This window comes from Malaclemys terrapin, chromosome 6 (assembly GCF_027887155.1).
Source record: "Malaclemys terrapin pileata isolate rMalTer1 chromosome 6, rMalTer1.hap1, whole genome shotgun sequence".
In the NCBI taxonomy this organism is placed as follows: Eukaryota; Metazoa; Chordata; order Testudines; family Emydidae; genus Malaclemys; species Malaclemys terrapin.
In genome coordinates, this window is record NC_071510.1 from 106651070 (window position 1) to 106665641 (window position 14572).

Consider the following 14572-nt stretch of genomic DNA (forward strand, 5'->3'; position numbering starts at 1 on the left):
CCAACGATGGGGGGGTGGAGGGAGAGATGCGGAAAGTGTTTGCTTTACTACAGTAGCAAAATTTCAGTAAAATGCAATTCTGTCACTATGTTGTCTGCTATTCCTCGCTTTGCCATTCTGGGAATTAAGTTTCACCAGATGCTTTGCCAGTAGTTTCTGTTATCACTGGTAGCAAGTGTATGAGCCATTCATAAAAGCACCTAGTTCTGGGCGGAGATAAGAACCCTCACCTCACGGTACTAACAGACAGAGAACGCTTTGCAAAATAAGGCCTTTCATTACAAAAAGTTATTTGTACTTGTTTGGTTTGTACAGTTGTTTTTTCTGCAGAAATAATAATACATTTGTCAATGTCCTTTACAACAATGCATGGAGCATGTAAGAGAAACCAAACAGGATCTGTGTCCTCCGTGGCCTGTTTTATCAGGGCGTTCACTTGGTCAAAATTTAATGTAAATAATGGTGGCTTCCTCTTGCTGGCAGCTATGAGTGTGTTTCTGCTTAATTGGCAGTAATAGGGGAAAGAGAGAGACCAAGTGATCAGGTCACCGAGAGAAATTATACATACATTACTGCCCAGGAACATCAGTCCATCAAAGTAGATAATAGAAGTGTTTGTTTCTTGAGCATTTTGGGCCTAGAGATTATCTCAGTAATAGAAGACGCACATGCAGTTACCTTTCGCACATGCACACATGAGTATATTGATTTACAGTGTGGGGATGTTAGAAGCAGGACTCCCATTTTCACCAGTGTGGAAGGCCAGTACAAGGCATATTGGACCTCTTAAACCTTGCAAGTTGGGCTCAACAGGGGGAGCCATGACTGGAGCAGTCATGCAGGGAATAGAAATAGGCTGGTCCAGAAGAGGATTTTGGTGGCAGGATGGAAGTAACTATGCTGATCTAGCGACCCAAGACCTTTATATTTGGAGCACGCAAAGGTAGTGGTGGTTCTTCCGGCCAATTTGACTGGAATTACAGCTGTGGAGGGGCCATGTCAGAGCATTGATTAGAAGGGTGACTAGGCCCCTGCTAAGATTCCCACACAAAGAGCAATCCCTTGAGTTTTGATCTGACATGGATAAACTTCACCCTGATTGCCTACGTGCTCTGTGATATGAGCTTTCAATTTGCTTGTGGGATTCAACTCTGTTGTCCCTAGCCTTAGCATGGGTGTGCAGGAGGGCTGGGTGCAAGAAGCCTTACCTCCTCACCCTGCAAAAGGGACAGTCAGTCACAGATTCCGGGGGATGCAGGGATTGCTTTCCTCTGATGTTTGACAAAGATAGCTAATCATGCTGCAAGGAATAGGCCATACATCCCTGAAGCACAATCCTTCCTGGAGCTCTCCAGTGAAATATGAATCCATATCTCCCCTACTCAGGGATGCAGCTAAGTACCACAAAGTAGCCCTCCATTTGTATTCTAAGCATTTAGCATCACTGCTGTCTGCATCACTCTAAAGTCTTTTGAAATGATACAGTATGCTAAGGTAATACAATTAGAAGAGAATTGAAACGAGAAAAATGGTTTCCCAGCAGTAAAGCAAAGCTGGGTGATGGCATGGGAAAAGTTCTGAGCCTATCCTGAAAAGCTTTGCTCATATCCACCCAACTTAACCTGAATATATCAGGCTTGGGTTGACAAATACATATCTATCAAGACATAAACTCACATTGCAAGAAGTGTGTCAAGACACCAACATCAAGATATAACCACATTGTGACACAAGCCAAGAAAAGCCCAGCCACCAAGAAAGCATTCCCAGAGCATGGGTGGCCTGAAAGAAGTCTAACCACACAAAGATGCATCCCGCCAAGAAAAGCTGTGTGCACAGAATTCCGGAGCACAGGAAAAAGGGGCAGGCTGCTGCTTGCCTATGCACGGGACCCATTGGGAAGGCATTATGATACCATTGCAGTACTGTGTTGTCACGCAGCTGGGATTCCATTTCACCTCCACTCAAATATGGACCCAAACTTTGTAGGGTGTGCTCCTCCCTTTGTTGGTGATTTTCTTTCTCTCTCTCTCTCTCTCTCTTTAATTAATACCCTCAACCTATTTTAATTCCAGCAACTAACATGTAATATGTTTTGGCAGATGATCCATCAGTGACAAAAATGCAGTTGTTGGTATATCTTACAGGTGTCAGAACTTCTATTTGCCCTGTAGCAATCCAGGAGTCATATTTCTTGGATGATAATAGGTAAGCCCCCTAGTTTACTACTGTCCCTCGGCAAAAGCCATAGAGCTTTATTATTATATGGAATAAATACTCAGCTGATTCTCCTGCCTCTCCTTTCCTCCCCTCTCCTTCCCACTCACTCTCCCACTCCTCCCTGCCTTGCCTCTTCCTTTGTTTGTTTTGGAGACTCTCATTAACATGTGCTAACATGCCACAGAAATTGGCATTGACATGCTGCAGGATTCTAAGAGTCCTGGAAATAGCTCATAAATGTTTCAAAGGAAGGGAATGCTATCCAATTCCAACCCATTGGCACTAATTACAACACAATAAAAATTCATCTCCATAACAGACCTGGTGCATGAGCCAGAGTCATTATTCTCATTCTCTACCACTACCACCATCCATCCCATCCCGATTCTGAACTCTAATATCCTTCAGCCTTCTCCACTAATGGCTGACAAATAGTATAGAGTAGGAGAGAGAGAGAGAGAGAGAGTAATTATCAGTGGTTCACAGACAAGCTGGAAGGCCATACTGAGTGAGATCCTGCAGGGATCAGTTCTGGGTCAGGTTCTGCTCAATATCTTCATCAATGAGATAGTGACATAGAGAATACACTTTTGAGGATGATACCAAGCTGGGAGGGGTTGCAAGTGCTTTGGAGGATAGGATTATAATTCAAAATGATCTGGACAAACTGGAGAAATTGTCTAAAGTAAACAGGATGAAATTCGATGAGGACAAATGCAAAGTACCCCACTTCAGAAGGAACAATCAGTTGCGCACACACAAAATGGGAAATGCCTGCCTAGGAAGGAGTACTGCAGAAAGGGATCTGAGGGTCATCGTGGATCACAAGCTAAATATGTGTAACACGGTTGCAAAAAAAAATAAATAAACCATTCTGGGATGCATTAGCAAGAGTGTTGTAAGCAAGACAGAAGAAGTAATTCTTCTGCTTTACTCCATGCTGATTAGGCCTCAAATGGAGTATTGTGTCCGGTTGTGGGTGCCACATTTCAGGAAAGATGTGGACAAATTGGAGAAAGTCCAGAGAAGAGCAATAAAAACAATTAAAGGTCTAGAAAACATGCCGTATGAGGGAAGATTGAAAAAATTGGGTTTGTTTAGTCTGGAGAAGACAAGACTGAGAGGGGACATAACAGTTTTCAAGTACATAAAAGGTTGTTACTAAAAGGAGGGAGAAAAATTGTTCTTCTCAACCTCTGAGGATAGGACAAGAAGCAATGGGCTTAAATTGCAGCAAGGAAGGTTAGGTTGGACATTAGGAAAAACTTCCTAACTGTCAGGGTGGTTAAGCACTGGAATAAATTGTCTAGGGAGGTTGTGGAATCTCCATTATGGGAGATTTTTAAGAGCAGGTTAGCCAAACATCGGTTAGAGATGGTCTAGATCAGTAGTTCTCAAACTAGGGCCGCCGCTTGTTCAGGGAAAACCCCTGGTGAGCCGGGCGGTTTGTCTACCTGCCGCGTTCGCAGGTTTGGCCGATGGCAGCTCCCAGTGGCCGCGGTTCACCGCTCCAGGCCAATGGGAGCTGCAGCAAGCAGCACAGGCTGAGGAACACTTCCTGCAGCCCTCATTGGCCTGGAGCGGCGAACCGCGGCCACTGCGAGTTACGATCGGCCGAACCTGAGAACACGGCAGGTAAACAAACCGGCCCAACCCACCAGGGGCTTTCCCTGAACAAGCGGTGGCCCTAGTTTGAGAACCACTGGTCTAGATAATACTTAGTCCCGCCATGAGTGCAGGGAACTGGACTAGATGACCTCTCGAGGTGCACACGAGTCTTCTACCCAAGGGCCAGGAACAATTGCAGTCATTGCAATCAGTGAGCTCAGGGACTCTGTATCTTTTGCATGCAACTAAGATTCAACAGAAAAATCCCAAATGTTTTAATTCACAGAGAGTATTTTGTTTGATATAGTCTTGTTGACCCTTCTCCCAAGTGCTCTCTCATTTTTCAGCACTGTTCATTATAATGGAGCTTTGGTTCATTTTAAGCAGGTCCTCAAGGAATCAATTTTGAAGCACATAGAGGAGAGGAAAGTGATCAGAAACAGTCAGCATGGATTCACCAAGGGCAAGTCATGCCTGACTAAACTAATGGCCTTCTATGATGAGATAACTGGCTCTGTGGATGAGGGGGAAACAGTGGACATGTTATTCCTTGACTTTAGCAAAGCTTTTGATATGGTCTCCCATAGTATTCTTGCCAGCAAGTTACAGAAGCCTGGGCTGGAGGACTGGACTACAAGGTGGATAGAAAGCTGGCTATATCGTCGGGCTCAACAGGTAATGATCAATGGCTCCATATCTAGATGGCAGCCGGTATCAAGCGGAGTGGCCCAAGGGGTCAGTCCTGGAGCCTGTTTTGTTCAATATCTTCATTAATGACCTGGAGGATGGCGTGGATTGCACCCTCAGCAAGTTTGCAGATGACACTAAACTGGAAGGAGTGGTAGATACGCTGGAGGATAGGGATAGGATACAGAGGGACCTAGACAAATTAGAGGATTGGGCCAAAAGAAATCTGATGAGGTTCAACAAAGACAAGTGGAGTCCTGCACTTTGGATGGAAGAATCCCATGCACTGCTACAGACTAGGGACCGAATGGCTAGGCAGCAGTTCTGCAGAAAAGGACCTAGGGGTGGCAGTGGATGAAAAGCTGGATATGAGTCAACAGTGTGCCCTTGTTGCCAAGAAGACTAACAGCATTTTGGGCTGTATAAGTAGGAGCATTGGCAGCAGATTGAGGGACGTGATCATTCCCCTCTATTTGACATTGGTGAGGCTTCAACTGGAGTACTGTGTCCAGTTTTGGGCCCCACACTCCAATTTTTCCACAGCCTTCTTGTAAAGAGTCCAGCGGAGGGCAACAAAAATGATTAGGGGGCTGGAGCACATGACTTATGAGGAGAAGCTGAGAGAACTGGGATTATTTAGTCTGCGGGAAGAGAAGAATGAGGGGGGATTTGATAGCTGCTTTCAACTACCTGAAAAGGGGTTCTAAAGAGGATGGATCTAGACTGTTCTCAGTGGTACCAGATGACAGAACAATGAGTAATGTTGCAGTGGAAGAGGTTTAGGTTGGATATTAGGAAAAACTTTTTCACTAGCAGGGTGGTGAAGCACTGGAATGGGTTATCTAGGGAGGTGGTGGAATCTCCTTTCTTCGAGGTTTTTAAGGTCAGGCTTGACAAAGCCCTGGCTGGGATGATTTAGTTGGGGATTGGTCCTGCTTTGAGCAGGGGGTTGGACTAGATGACCTTCTGAGGTCCCTTCCAACCCTGATATTCTATGATTCTATGAACATAACAAAAATTGTAGCTCGATGTGTTCTGGTGACAGTGCTATGTCATATCAAAGGATCCACAAAATCTGGTGCATTTAACAAACATTAACCCCTGGTAATGTAATGCTTAATCATAATGGCAGTGTGACGTTCAAATTAGGGAGAGAATTTATCCACAGTCCCCAGGAGACAGAGGAGAGGGAGTTTTCTGCCTTTTGTAATGTTCAAAAAAGGACTCCAAGGTAGCCTGTGGAATATGGACAGCAGAAAAGACAATGAGTAACTTTCATTTCCTGTCCACAGTGTGAAGAGTGAAAGCAGCTCAATAATTGGACATGCTTCCTATAATAACAGATAGCAGTTGTGCTAGTCAGCCCCGATCAGATAGATACACAGTGCTTTCTCATAGGGAAGGATAAGTGTTCTATTGTTCTTTACTCCTGATAAAGATGTGATGAAAACATTCCCCAAGAACGATTGCTCTCACCCTATATAAGGCCCCAATTCAGCAAAGTGTTAAGCACTGAAGTCAATGGGACTGGTTAAGGGTTTAAGTTTAAGTACTTGCTCAATCAGTGCTTAAATTAGGATTAACTGCATATAAATCAATGGAGGTAGAGTCTGCATAAAACTGATATGTTGGTGAAAGGGGAATCTGGACTCAAAAGTGTAAAAAAAAATCATAGGTTTTGATTTTGATCCATACACTGGAGTAACTCCACTGAAATTAGTGGAGTCATACGGGAATAAAACCAGTGCAAGATCAAAATCAGGCCCATGGATTTTCAAGAAAGAAAGCTATTATAGCATCTAAAATTAAAACGCCTTTGCATGCACGCTTCTTTAGTCATTCCTTGAAAATGGGAGTTTTGGCATTGTTGTTTTCATAACATTTTCAACTTGATACCAGAAATTAGCTCTCTTTCCAGCTTCTCAAATTGAGCACTTAAAAAATAATAAGCTGGCACAATTAGAGTCAATTAATAGTAATAATCATCTGCTTCCAGATTGTTTTGAAATGCTAAAAACAATTTTAAAGTGCTTTTCCTGTCTTGGGAAGTATTCTCTAACTCAGCCAAGAGCCCTCCAGGTTAGCAATATTTATCTAATTTCATTTAACATTATTCAAGCACATCATCATGCAGACTGCTGAAAAATCATAAGGAATATCCTAGCAGGGCTGGCAGGATGGGCTCTCCCATCTACTAGAAAGAATCCCTCTTTGAATACTTAGAAAAACAAATCTTGTATTATTTTTAACAGCTGCACCTATATTGGCCTGCTGCAAGAAAACCCTGGCTGCTTTTCAGATTCTTCAAAGGCAGCAAATCTGCTTTTCATTTTAAAATATTTTTCACCAACTTGATGGTAAAATAGACAGTCTAGGAGCCATTGTGACACAAATCCCCCCAGATCTGGACATTAACAATTATAAATTATTAGAGAATCTAGTCAAAGAGCTTAGAAACTAGTCTGAACCCTCAATTAACAATGACTACAGTGAGGAGGCATGGATAGGTACTGGTAGCTTGCGGGTCTGTTTCTGGTAGTTGAAAGACTCTGCCATCGACTTGCTGTGAAACTTTGGGCAAGCCACTTCACTGCTCTGCACTTCAGTTTCCCAATCTGTAAAATGGGGATTATAAGGTTCCCCCTCTTTTATAAAGCACATTGAGGTCTATAGATGAAAAGTGCTATTGTGACCAAATGCACCCCTGTATTCACACCCTACACACTAATGTAATAGTATTTGTGCAAAATATGCCTTATGAGGTATCATTTGAAAACTAGTCACTGGTCAATAATACCATGGTGAAATGTGCATAGAAACATTATATGTAACGTTATGACCATAAGCTGAAATTATAACTGAAATGTTTTTACCAGAAAAGTCAGGGGAGGCAAGGGAGGGAACTAGTTTCTCAAAGACAAAGGACAAGCTGATGCCTCTAGCCAAGTGTCATCGAAGTTAATTGACAATCACCTGTCAAATGACAATTCTTTGACAATGAAGGGGTAGGAACAGATTGATGTGCATTTTAGCAAACAACAACATGGAACCTCTTTCACCACAAGCTCCATGTCTTCATCCTCACAGCAGGAAGGAACTTTATCTAGGGGTAACCCTCAGGAAGATGCATTTCAAAGGGTGCCTGGACTATAAAAGTGAGGGGCAAAACCACCCCAGGTTCTGGCTCCCTCTCTTTCACATAAGAAGACAAAGGAGCTAGCCCTTTGACTTTGGGGGTGCATCCTGACTTGAGAATTTGGTCAGCAATGTTGCTGGGAGCATGTGGTCAGGATTTTACCTTGAACCAAGTCTAGTTTGTTACATTTTAGCCACAGGCGAGTCGCATCATACGCGCATTTAACTTACGTGAATTCAACTATACGTGCTTGGCAAAAAAAAAGAAAAACAAGATACCTGTAAATAGTGCGGGCGATTCCACCCAATGAGTGTATGCCCCAGAGTGAGCGTGAGATGGGACATGTGAATCTGTTGTTCCCTCAGTCGGTCTCAGTTCCCACGTGCCTCTCATAGTGTGAACATCTCACCGCGCTGAGTGTGATTCTAGTGTTTAAAGATACATATTTTTCATACAACATGGCCCCTAAACACAAGCCAACTACTTCATCTAGCGCTCAACCAAAGACACGGTGATCTGTTCCAACACTGAAGGAAAGACTGGCTGTGTTGGACTTATTGAGAAACGGTATATCGGTCTCCAACGTGGCATGTAAATATGGCTGCAACGAATCTAGCATCCGTGCCATCAAGATTAGAGAGAGAGAAATTCGTCAACCCGTGGCATCAAGTGTTCCAATAACTGCTAAGGTGATGAGCCAGGTGCATGATAAGACTTTAGTGAAGACTGAAAAGGCATTAAACTTATGGCTGGAAGACATGAATCGTAAACGTGTGCCTATCAATGGCAACATGTTGCGAGAAAAGGCTCTTACCTTCTACACGCTGTTCAAACCTCCTGCCAAAAAGGGACAGCCTTCTGATGAGAAGGAATTCAAAGCCAGCCAAGGTTGGCTTAACAGTTTTAGGAACCGCTTCAACCTCAAAAACGTGCAGACTACTGGTGAAGCTGCATCTGCTAATGAAGAGGCAGCAAAAGCCTACCCCAAACAATTAAAAAAAATCATAGAAGAAAAGGGCTATCTTCCGGAACAAGTTTTTAATGCTGATGAGACTGGGCTCTTCTGGAAAAAAATGCCCAACCGCACTTACATTTCAAAATCAAAAAGACAAGCCTCTGGCTTCAAAGCACCTAAAGACCATGTGACTGTGTTGTTTTGTGGCAATGCGGCTGTGCATTTAATAAAGGTGGGCTTGCTCTACAGGGCTGCAAATCCCCGTGCCCTAAAAGGCAAGAACAAAAATCTCCTGCCTGTGTTCTGGCAATCAAATAAAAAAGCTTGGTTGACGGCAGCATTATTTCTGAATTGGTTCCACAAGTGTTTCATTCCGGAGGTCAAGCGTTACCTCAAAGAGAAAGGACTTGACTTTAAAGTGTTGCTGATTGTAGACAATGCTCCTGGCCACATTGCGGCACTCCGGTTTGCACATAACGACATTGAAGTCGTCTTTCTCCTCCCCAGTACCACCTCCATCCTCCAACCTCTCGACCAAGGTATGACTTGCTGTTTCAAGGCCACGTACACAAGGCTTATGTTCTCCCGGATATGTAGCACTATGGATACTGATCCCAATCTTAATGTGATGGAGTGTTGGAAGTCCTTCAACATTGCTGATTGCATCACTTAGGGCTGGTCCACACTAACCCCCCAGTTCGAACTAAGATACGCAACTTCAGCTAAGTGAATAATGTAGCTGAAGTCGAAGTACCTTAGTTTGAACTACAAGGTACTTACCGCGGGTCCACATGCGGCAGGCAGGCTCCCCCGTCGACTCCGCATACTCCTCTCGCAGAGCAGGAGTACCGGCGTCGACGGCGAGCACTTCCAGGATCGATTTATCGTGTCTAGACAAGACACGATAAATTGATCCCAGAAGATCGATTGCTTACTGCCGAACCCGGAGGTAAGTATAGACGTACCCTTATATTAAACAGGCAATGGATGCAATCAAGCCTAAACGGTCAATGCATGTTGGTGAAACCTATGGAAAAAATGTGTGAATGATTTTAAGGGCTTCCCGACCGTTGACAAAGAAGTGAAACACATTGTTCAGGTGGACAGACAAATGGGTGGTGATGGCTTCGTCAACATCCTTGAGGAAGAAATTGAAGAATTAATTGAAAGCTATAGAGAAACATTGACTAACGAAGAGTTAGAGGAACTGATAAAATCGTCTACAGAAGACGAAGATGATGACGACGAACAGGAAGAGCCAGCAAGTTGGAATCTTTATAAATTTGCTGAAGTGTTCCAAGCAGCGAAACACTTGAATGATTTAATTTCTGAATACAATCCCTCTATGGAACAAAGCCTCAAAATCACACGTAGTATTATGGACGATTTGAGACCATATCAAGAAATGTTTGAGCAGCTCAAGAGACAACAGCAACAGTTGCTGATCACCATGTTTTTCAAGGAAAAACAGCCAGCAGCAGATGAGTCTACGCAATCAACTTCTCGAGCTGAACCAGAGCCAACCACTTTGTCTATGACTCGCTCTCCGTCACCCCAAGCTCTCCGTCACCTCTGTTTCCTGGATCTGCATCAAGCCCTGATGACCCCTGTAATTACCCCCTGTAATTAAAAATACAGTACTGTAAAATTATATTTTGCATATGTACTCTCTATTATATACTGTATACATTATATATTTATACATATTACTGTACAGGGTTGTATACACAAAACCATGTACAGTATATTGTACTTTATGGGCCATTTAAGGGATTTTCAGGGGTAATTTTGACTATACGCGATTTTCGCTTTACGCGCTGACTTTAGAACCTAACCCCCGCATAAGATGTGACTCCACTGTACTAGAAAGTGTTTTATCTTCATTTCTCTTGTAACCATTTCTGACTTTTAATACCTTTATACTTGTACTCACTTAAAATCTCTCTTTTTTGTATTTAAATAAACTTATTTTATAAATCTAAACTACCCCAGTGTTGTGGTTCAACTGAACTGTTTGGGTAACTCCAGTTAAAGTAGCAAACTGTTGGATATTGACCCCTTATAGGGGCAATGTTCCTATTATATATGGACTGTCCAGGAGAGGGCTGGACAGTGCAGATCACATTTTAGAGGAAAATTCAGAACTGGGATGTGTTGGGGTCACCCTGCGAGTAGTAACTAAAGCTGCTGGAAGCCAGAGTGTGGCTGGTGTGTTGCTGGTAAGCTGCTGAGGTCAGAGTTGCTGGACCAGGACTGCAGCTGTACAGACACTCAGCATGTGACCTGCATGCTGTTTGCCTATTTGTGAGCAGTTCGGAAGCTACAGCAGAAAAGCACTGTGAGGCACCCCAAGTTGCAGAGCAGGTGGTGACACAACTTCTCACTGGTTTGATTTGCACCCCAGGATGGTGATAGCTATGCATGTCCTAAGTATTATTGTAATTCGCCTTTAAAGTACTTGGAAGCAGTGACAGAGTTCCAATGACAATTACTGAATTACCCTATTAGAATTAAATCCTGTTTTCTTCACTTACTCAGCTAGTCCCACTAAGACCAATAGGTCTCCTCATGTCGGGAGGGAAAACAGGATTTGGCCATGAAAAGAGAGTAGCACTTCATAAACCTCTAATAATGCTTTTAGCTCCATTACTCAAAAGTTCGTTTCCATTTAAATAAATAAAATGCCATTTTCAGTAGAAATCTTTGAGTTTCAAGATAGAGGAATAATAATTGGAAGTGGTAGGAGGGCTTCATTCTCTCCTATATAGGAAAAATCCATATATGGACATGGAAGCTCCTGGAGGTTTAGCTTGGGGAGTTTTATTTGAATCCTTCCGACAGAGACCAATTAGCTCCTCAACTAGGACTTGCTCTTCCATCTTTTCTCAATTTTAGCACCACACTATGGGTTTCCCTAGTACTTGAACTCAAGAATTTACCCTGTCATTCCACCACTATATATAAAAAACATACAATGGTATCTACAGCCCACATTTCTACGTTCTCTTTAAAATTCAATAGCCCAAAACGCATCAGAATCACTGCTGTAGTCTGTAGTGTTCTGTAACACTCATGCTTTTTACCATTGTGATTCTCCACATCAGATGGTGAATTGCAGGGTGCAAGTATAAGTGAAGATTAAGAGTAACACTGGTGCTCAGTAGTGACAACACTAAAATAGCTCTGGGGATCCTGACTCAAATAGTGCCTCTGCAATGCAAAACTGGGAAACCCAGAGATTAAGACCTCCTTTCCTACTTTCATATATTTGGTCATTTTGCTTTCAATTGTTCTTTATAGTCTTTATACAAACATTAAAAAGGGGGTGCTGTAGGGGGAGAACCAGTGCCATGTAATTGGCAAACCTATGACTGATACAAGGATATATTTATAAAATTACAGAGGTGATAATCTAATCCACAGATTGCTCATCCCAGTAACCCAGAGAAAATAATTATAATAAACAAAACTACCAATTCCCCAATTAAAACAATTATTAGAAGGTTAAAAAAAAGCCCTGAAGTTGTTAGCTTATTTGCACTTTCACTGGATTCTGCATAATTGTTAAAAATAGCTCATGTTTTATTGTAATGCATTTATTTTCAGATGTCTACATTTTTCTGCATTTGTCAGGGGTGCATTGCCAAGTCCATGATCTGAGGGATGTAATACAGAACCTATGTCAATTTCTTTCCAGATCAACAACTTTGGCATAGCTTTGTAGAGCACATTGAATATGTGGTGTAGAACATTCAAATGGTTTGTACATAATAGAGAGACAAGGTAGGTAAGGTCATATCTTTTATTGGACTAACTTGTGTTGGTGGAAGGTACACAACTCCTTCAGGTCTGGGGAAAGATATGTATGTACATAATAGATATTTTCAAAGTAGCTTTCCAAATCTTCCCATCATATATATATTAGATCTCTCTGTCAATATTAAGAAATCAATTTCCCCCTTTGTTAACATACTCCTTATTCTGTCAGTTTATGGCACTTACTGTAGTGGTATTTTTTAGTATTTGATGTCAAGATTTTAAATACTAGGTGCAGTTAGGTTCCTTTGGTAAAATCTGGCCCCACTGAAGTTAATGAGAGTTTTGCCTCTGACTTCAATGGGGATGGGATTTCACCCCTCCTGCCTAAATAAGATGCCTGATTTTCAAAAGTGCTGCCCACCCAGCAACCTGATTAAAATCCGTGGGCCAGATTCTAAACTGATGAATGGAGCTAAGCTGATTTGGCCCCGTGAATTTTCCTTCGTACTGTCAAAAATAAAGTAAATCCATTTCCAGTCCTGTAAGTGCTTAAACAAATAGTCATGGTGTATACAGTATGTTGTCCTACTGAAAGTGTTAGAAAAGAAAAAGCAGTCCATTTATTTTATCTGTGCAACACTGATCAGAAGCCCTTTTTTATAAAATGCAAAATTGACAGAATCTAGCTGTTTTCTTTTCCCCATTGTTTATATAATGGTAAATATGTCCCAAGGGAGAGAGTAAGTTAAAGCAGAGTGAACTTTAAGGGTTAGTTTATATTTACATTTCCATGCAACTCCAAGCCCAATTTTCTGTTACATTTACATTATATCCACATCCCCAATTTGTCTGTTTCATCCACCTGTTGTATCTTATCATAAACCTAGACTGTGAGTGCTCTGGGACAGGGACTTTCTTCTTATTACCTGTTTGTATTGCATATAGCACAAGGGGGCCTTGAAACATGGTTGAATGGGACTGATCACATAAGTGCAGTTATACATGTGTGTAAGTGCTTGCAGGCCTGGGGTCTTACACGCTAAGTAATTGGAGACATGAACTGTACCACTGTACGGTGCCTAGCACATTGTGGGTTTTGCCAGAAATTAAGAATACAATACACTGTAGCATTCTGGCATCCGCTACAATTGCTAAATAGTACCATCCTCCAACCAAAACAAAAAATCCTATAGTGTCTATCAGTACATCATTTCCCACCGACTCCCGTAAAAGAGAGAGAGAGAAAAAAAAGCCTAACTCTAAAGCAACAGTGACATTGGCGCGTGTATTTGGACTGCAACAGTGAATAAACTCTTCAAATATTTGTTAACATCATTGAAAGCCCTCATACCACAGTGTTACAATAAGGAGGAGATTTTAAATTTCCTCTTAGCAATAATGACATATCATATGACATATTAAGCAGATATTGACTTCAACTGAGGTGATTAAACCGCAAAGTGTATTGACTTGAGAGGTAAATATTGACAGACAATGAAGCCAAGGTCAATATTTTCCTCAAGGGACAATGAATTTTGATGGTCAACAAAACCTGAAGTCAATCAGGGGACCTTGATTATCATTTCACTTACATTGTGTACATTTTTAACTCCATTGAAATCAGTAGTGCTACCTACGTTTTAAACAGGTAGATGTGAGAGTGGAATTAGGCACAATACATGTAATTTTACACATTTTGTCTTTGTCCTCAGAAGAAATATATTGAAGTCTCTCTATTATGGCCATGAATTTAAGGGTAGCTTTAAAAAAATGTACAATTTAGAGGTCCTTAGATGCTACTGGTGAGCACTAATAAAGAAGCAGAGCTATGAGTCTGTGTTGTGACTGCCCTGAAAAAATAATTCTGGGGAAATTATTGTTGATTAGTTGCACCCTTCCTGTTATCTCACAAGTTCATATATGATTGGAACGATCAACATAACAGTGCTTCCAGCCCTCAAGATCAATGGCTTCTATGGAGATATAGAGTAGAAACTTGGGGCCAAATTTGAAACTCTTACTGTCACTGGTGAGCAGCACTCCCATGGGACGTCCCATTGAAGTAAATAAGAATACTTGTGAAAATAATTGCTCACCAAAAGGGAGTAAGGGGTTCACAATCTGTCCATTACTATCTCATCAATCAATGGACAGATTTTTTTCTTGCATATAATACAGAAAAACTCTGATTTTTCTGAATGGCCAGT